We start from the raw sequence: 7,821 nt of genomic DNA on the forward strand, positions 1-7,821 counted from the left end.
TTGGATTGAGGAGTTCCTAGATAACAGAACGCAACATGTCATTCTCAATGGAGAGAAGTGTTCCGAAGTAAGAGTGATTTCAGGTGTGCCGCTGGGGAGTGTCATAGGACCGTTGCTTTTCACAATAAATGACCTGGTGGATGACATCGGAAGTTCACTGAGGCTTTTTGCAGGTGATACTGTGGTGTATCGAGAGGTTGCAACAATGGAAAATTGTACTGAAATGCAGGAGGATCTGCAGCGAATTGACGCATGGTGCAAGGAATGGCAATTGAATCTCAATGTAGACAAGTGTAATGTGCTGCGAATACATAGAAAGATAGATCCCTTATTTATCTACAAAATAGGTCAGCGACTGGAAGCAGTTAATTGCATAAATTATCTGGGAGTACGCATTAGGAGTGATTTAAAATTGAATGATCATATAAAGTTGATCGTCGGTAAAGCAGATGCCAGACTGAGATACGTTGGAAGAATCCCAAGGAAATGCAATCCGAAAAAAAAGGAAGTAGGCTGCAGTACGCTTGTTCGCCCACTGCTTGAATACTGCTCAGCAGTGTGGGATCCGCACCAGATAGGTTTGATAGAAGAGACAGAGAAGATCCAACGGAGAGCAGCGCGCTTCGTTACAGGATCATTTAGTAATCGCGAAAGCGTTACGGGATGATAGATAAGCTCCAGTGGAAGACTCTGCAGGAGAGACGCTCAGTAGCTCGGTACGGGATTTTGTTAAAGTTTCGAGAACATACCTTCACCGAAGTGTCAAGCAGTATATTGCTCCCTCCTACGTATATCTCGCGAAGAGACCATGAGGATAAAATCGGAGAGATTAGAACCCCCACAGAAGCATACCGACAATACATCATTCTACGAACAATACGAGACTGGAATAGAAGGGAGAACCGATAGAGGTACTCAGGGTACCCACCTCCACACACCGTCAGGTGGCTTGCGGAGTATGAATGTAGATGTAGAAAGACTTGCACCCGGCGAACACTCTACCCGACGGGAGGCCATAGTGACACGAGATTCACATTTTCATGATTACAGCCACTGGTAGATTATATTCACGGCACTCTCCTATCTCAAAACTAGTTACCTCTTTCGATCCTGTCTGCTAAGGACCCTGTACGGCAAAACTCCATCGTGATTTTAATCAGTCCCTCTGCACCTTGTAACTCTCCCTCGGTCTCTGCCACGATCTCACTGCAGCCTTGTCCATGTGGTCATCACAGTTTGAGTCGTAACTGAGCCGAAGTTGGAGAGACAAACACGGAGAGCTGAGTTAATGCAACGGGACCATCTTTTTACCGTCTGGTGGAAATGGGAACATTTTGTCGTAGCTGTGCTAACCGTGTGCAATGTGTAAAGCCAGTGCCAAACAAAGCTTTCTCCTGCGACACAAGCTAGTAGGAAAGACAGTACCAGCAGTTACAGTAGTGTTTATGAGGAAAGTTAGGTAGACTCCACATAATATGTGAACTAGAAGATGGACAATGATTTTGCTACAGCTTTGAGGGATGTTTTCAAACTACAAATGGTTCAAATGGCTCTGAGCACTATGCGACTTAACTTCTGAGCTCATCAGTCGCCTAGAACTTAGGTTAGTTAGGTTTAATTAGTTTTAAGGACATCACACACACATCCATGCCCGAGACAGGATTCTAACTTGCGACGGTAGCGGTCTCTCGGCTCCAGACTGTAGCGCCTAGAACGCACGGCCACTCCGGCCGCCAGCGGCGGACTTAGCGCACAGCATCCCTCAGGGTGCATTTCTATCTGTCACGAAAACGTTATCTCTATCTTCGTTATTTTGTACCATCCAATAGAAAGAAACTATGAGCTATAAAAACTTCACTCTCACCCAATAGAGAATTTGATAAGGTGTTACTGTGTTCCTCTCTTCCGATATGTCAAAAACAAGTACCGTCTGTGTGCTATGTGGAGATCCTACTGAAAATATACAGGTACTGCTCGACTGGAGCAGGTAACCAGTGATCGAAGTCGCTTCAGGACCTGCACTGTAGGACCACCATATCCCACAGATTATCAATTAAAAAAGAGTGTCATTGGGCCTTTGTTTGATATGTTGCTTTCCGCTGTAACACATCGAAGTAGTATATGTCTGCAGCTTTGTACACCGCCATACCTTTTTTTTTTTATCCACCATGACTTCAAGGTCTGTGTCAGGTGTTAAACCGACATAAACACATTTCGATCCATTGGCTCTCACAGAAAGCTGGACATTGCATGGTGTAAACTATGATGCTGTTCTCACAGCACACAGGATGGTTGAAATAAGAGAGAGGCGGTGTTTCTTACTGACAAAAATGTGGAAAACATCACAACATGTGGAAACTGGAAGAGTTTGCGGCATTGTGGAGCGTTTCCAAACAGCTATACAGAGGTGATGACCTGTACATTTAATCTCATCTTCAATAGTGATGGGGGTAGCAGACGTCTTGGTGTTCCATTATGATTGAAACAGATATCACGTACATAGCTGCAATATAAGGAATCGGTGCTGGTCATCCCTGGAACGTGTTGCTCTCATAAAGACTCTCTCCCCCTCAAACAGGTGGAGTCGGTCAATCATTATGTGGTAATCAACCATGTACCAGTAGATGGAAAAGATGCCACCGATGCACTGTAATAAGCACCACAGTTGGTGGTGCTATCAATTTCAGCAATATTATCAGTTTTTCCATAATGTCAACGCTGACCAGTGACATGGTAGCATGTTTCCCAGGTTCTACATCATCACTAAACTGCCCCCCTCTACTTTGCGAGTACCATTGCGAATGCAGATAGATGACTGGTGCATATGTACAAGAATTATCGATGAATGGGTGTACTGCACAAAGTAGACCAGACAGCATCTCTACTTATGAAGTTAGGTTATCTACATATTTCTAGCAGTTTGATCATACTGCGTAATTTAGTATTACGATTGCCCATCTTTCCCTGCGTGGTTGTGGGTCACAGACTATTCTTGCATTGATTAGATAAAGTTGGATATTGAAAGGTCTCCTTGCACTGTCTTTGACCAACCCTCCCTAAAAACTGTCTCCTATTTCATTTTAAACTGACTAGAAGTAGGAGGTTATTATACCCATTAAACCCCAGGTCTCGTGAAGGAACAGAGAGAGCTGAATCCGTAACAGGTGTTCAGGGAGACTATTCACAACCAATCGTACTCACAGCGCATCTCCAGATGCAGACATGTGGAAGAGGTTAGCACCCCTTATCGGTGTATGGTAGATATGAAAGTGTTGTGATGATATAACAGATGATCGTAAAGAAGAAATTTGTGCATGATTGAGCTCCAGACGAATGTAGTTTAGAACTGGTAGCACAGTAGATTCATATAAAATATTCCAAATTATTGGTCCTGTGTTTGGCGCCCATACAAGTAAGGTATCAGAAAGAGAGAAATGATCGTGGAACATAAACACATTCCAAGGGCTACATGGTCCTGCACTAAACACGCTATATTGCTAGAGCTGTGCTGCTTGTGACTTCTGAGTCGTGTGGAATACAACGCTGTTAATATTCCAGTGCAATAAAGCGCATGATATACATTCTTCCTGTGAGTTTCTTTATGGTGAACTATGGTGACGCACTGTAAGGTGATAAAACTACTACTTATCACGCCAAAGAAGGCATTAATTCTTTGTAAAACAAACACTCCAACTTTGTAAACACCTGGTGTCATACACCTCTGTAAAAGTATGAAGGCCAATTACAGTTCAGAAATTGTGATCTTTTCACAACAGTCCCATAAAATGGTCGTCAGCAGGCAAAAATGCATACGAAGGAACAGCGATAGCTTACAAGGAAATAAGCACTACAGGCAGTGCCAGAGAATGTGTAACAGTCCTACAGTTTACCATAGCCCCTTGTAACCTTCCTCTTGCACACAGATGTCATGGTTCGATTTTAGGTTGTATTGCTCATGTGCACGATAATATTGCCATCTCCGCTATTAAGGTGTCTTTATGTAGCGCCATTCTACCACCCTCCTCCAGAATATGCAGTCCTATTGATTTCGCTAGCTTCATATCTCATGGCATTCTTCTCTAATTTTGTATATTTAACTAGTTTTTCGTGATTTTACATATTTTATCGCATTTCCCTCAATTTCAACGTATTTCACATCAGTATCTCGTGATGAAATCGGTAAAATTCGAGAAAAACCTCGTATAATGCGTTATTCAATTTTTCGTCAAAGTTTCCCATAGGTGTGGTCGTAGTGCTGACATCCCATGTACTGTCTGATATTCTACAAGAATATTTGCGTTTATTGTACACCAAACTATTAAAAATCCCAAGACTTGCCCTTTCCCTTATGGTCCACATGCATGAATTTTGGATAGGCCGATCATTAAAAATATAGTAGCAGTCGATTAGTACCTGTATGAGACTCCACTACATCCATCATCCGCGCCAGCCGTTGAAAAACAATTCCATGTGCTGATATGATCCATGAGAGAGGCTGTCTGCAGACTCATGTAGTGCAGCTCCCGTGGCTTTAGATATTGACTTGTGTTGTGCAACAAATCGCCTCCTTTGTTTTTTCTAATGTTTAGAATTAGCATTCAGTGTAATAGATAGTCTGAACACAAATCAAATGTGCTAATCAGACCCCTGCTGCAAGTATCGAGTCTCAACATCTGCATCTCTTGTAGATGCCCTGTGACACCGTTTGACGCTGATCCAAATCATCAACCTCCCTTCACTGGATATTTGTCTGCCGGCATTTACTTCTCACCATTCAGAACTTGTAGACTGACCTTAAACCCCTGTCTTCCCTCCATCCTCTGTTAGGACACCACAACATTTAAATTCGTGCTGCTAAAGATCATACCTATTTCGATATAACTTATATTACCAATATTTGTGCAAGACATTTCCAGGGGCAGATTTGGACTCTGGCCACAATCTATTGGTTATGAAATGAAGATTAAAGCTGAAGAAATTGCAAAAAGGAGGGAATTTAAGGACATGAGACCTGGATAAACTGAAAGAACCAGAGGTTGTACAGAGTTTCAGGGAGAGCATAACAGAACAATTGACAGGAATGGGGGAATGAAATACAGTCGAAGAAGAATGGGTAGCTTTGAGGGATGAAATAGTCAAGGCAGCAGAAGATCAAGTAGGTTAAAACACGAGGGCTAGTAGAAATCCTTGGGTAACAGAAGAAATACTCAATTTAACTGATGAAAGGAGAAAATATAAAAATGCAATAAATGAAACAGGCAAAAAGGAATACAAACGTCTCAAAAATGAGATCGACAGCAAGTGGAAAATGACTAAGCAGGGATGGCTAGACTATAAATGTAAGGATATAGAGGCTTATCACACAAGGGGTATGATAGATACTGCCTACAGGAAGATTAAAGAGACCTTTGGAGAAAGGAGAACCAATTGCATGGATATCAAGAGCTCAGATGGAAACCCAGTTCTAAGCATAGAAGGGAAAGCAGAAAGGTGGAAGGAGTATATAGAGGGTCTATACAAGGGCAATGTACTTGAGGATAATATTATCGAAATCGAAGAGGATGTAGGTGAAGATGAAATAGGAGATATGATACTGCGTGTAGAGCTTGACAGAGCACTGAAAGACCTGAGTCGAAACAAGGCCCCGGGAGTAGACAAGATTCCATTAGAACTACTGACAGCCTTGGGAGAGTCAGTTCTGACAAAATTCTACCATTTGGTATGAGACAGGTGAAATACCCTCATACTTCAAGAAGAATATAATAATTCCAATCACAAAGAAAGCAGGCGTGGACAGATGTGAAAATTACCTATCAGTTTAATAAGTCACAGCTGTAAAATACTAACGTGCATTCTTTACAGACGAATGGAAAAACTTATAGAAGCCGTCCTCGGGGAAGATCACCTTGGATTCCATAGTAATGTTGGAACACGTGAGGCAATACCTACCCTAAGACGTATCTTAGAAGAAAGATTAAGGAAAGGCAAATCTACGATTCTAGCATTTGTAGACTTAGAGAAAGCTTTTGACAATGTTGGTTGTAATACTATCTTTCAAATTCTGAAGGTGGCAGGGGTAAAATACAGGGAGCGAAAGGCTATTTACAATCTGTACAGAAAGCAGATGGCAGTTATAAGAGTCGGGGGGTATGAAAGGCATGCAGTGGTTGGGAAGGGAGTGAGACAAGGTTGTAGCCTGTCCCCGTTGTTATTCAATCTGTATATTGAGCAAGCAATGAAGGAAACAAAAGAAAAGTTCGGAGTAGGTATTAAAATCCATGGAGAAGAAATAAAAACTCTGACGGAATTACAATGTCATCGGCGAACGTCAGAGGCAGCAAAGGACTTGGAATAGCAGTTGAACAAAATGGACAGTGTCTTGAAAGGAGGGTATAAGATGAACATCAACAAAAGCAAAACGAGGCTGATGCTGAGGGATTTTTGTTTAGGAAATGAGACACTTAAAGTTGTAAAGGAGTTTTGCTATTTGGGGAGCAAAATAACTGATGATGGCCGAAGTAGAGAGGATATAAAATATAGAATGGCAATGGCAAGGAAAGCGTTTGTGAAGAAGAAAATTTTGTTAACATCTAGTATAGATTTAAATGTCAGGAAGTGGTTTCTGAAAATATTTGTATTGGAGTGTAGCCATGTATGGAAGTGAAACATGGACGATAAATAGCTTAGACAAGAAGAGAATAGAAGCTTTCGAAATGTGGTTCTACAGAAGAGTGCTGAAGATTAGATGGGTAGATCACATACTTAATGAGGAGGTATTGAATAGAATTGGGGAGAAGAGAAGCTTGTGGCACAACTTGACTTGAAGAAGGGATCGGTTGGTAGGACATGTTCTGAGACACCGAGGGATCACCAATTTAGTATCGGAGGGCAGCTTTGAGGGTAAAAAACGGCGAGGGAGACCAATAGATGAATACACTAAGCAGATTCAGAAGGATGTAAGTTGCAGTAGGTACTGGCAGATGATGAAGCTTGCACAGGATAGAGTAGCATGGAGAGCTGCATCAGACCAGTCTCAGGACTGAAGACCAAAACAACAACCAATATTGTCTAGATTCTCCAGTAATAATAAACATGCAAGGTGTACGATTGCTCCTATCACACCTCCTTTTATACTCTAAAAATCCACAGTGATGGCACATGATCACCCCAATCAAACTATTTTGTGAGCTGGATGTCCATTGTACTAATGCACCAATACCCCCAAGGAGGATGAATCATTTTATGTGTTAAACTGTACCCAATTATAAGGGCGATATTTCCAGAGTCGGTGTCCAATGTTATGAGATTAGGGCTGCAAGTGTAATATTTAATTCTAATTACAGCGATAAATAAATTTTGCTGGTTTCCTAGGACGACGCGGTTTCGAATGTGAGGCGTGTGCCAGAGGAGGCATGTGGCCAGAACAAATGGGCTTTTCTGGCAATCGGTGGTTACAACGAAAAGTTCCAGTAGGCCAGCTAGTCGGTTATTGCACACACAAGTCCCAGCCACAGTGCCCTTTCGATAGCTAAACAGCAAACTAATACACAGTGTGCATTGGGCTGTCTCTGTGATCGTATGTGTTGCATGTATTCCCCTTGGAAAATTGAGTCATTCAATATCGATAACTGTCAAGTGTTGGCAATGAACGTGTTGATAACATCCTAATTCCTACCACTCCAATCACTTCCAGACGCCCTCCACGTCAGGGTGGTGCACTCTGGCGGACACACGCGTCCACCAAACTGGCTACGGCCGTCCGACCTCTGAGCGTTGGCGCTGGTTGCTCATGAGGAGATTGGCGAGTGACGTGTGGACACT

Source organism: Schistocerca gregaria, unplaced genomic scaffold, assembly GCF_023897955.1.
Source record: "Schistocerca gregaria isolate iqSchGreg1 unplaced genomic scaffold, iqSchGreg1.2 ptg000440l, whole genome shotgun sequence".
NCBI classification, from domain to species: domain Eukaryota; kingdom Metazoa; phylum Arthropoda; class Insecta; order Orthoptera; family Acrididae; genus Schistocerca; species Schistocerca gregaria.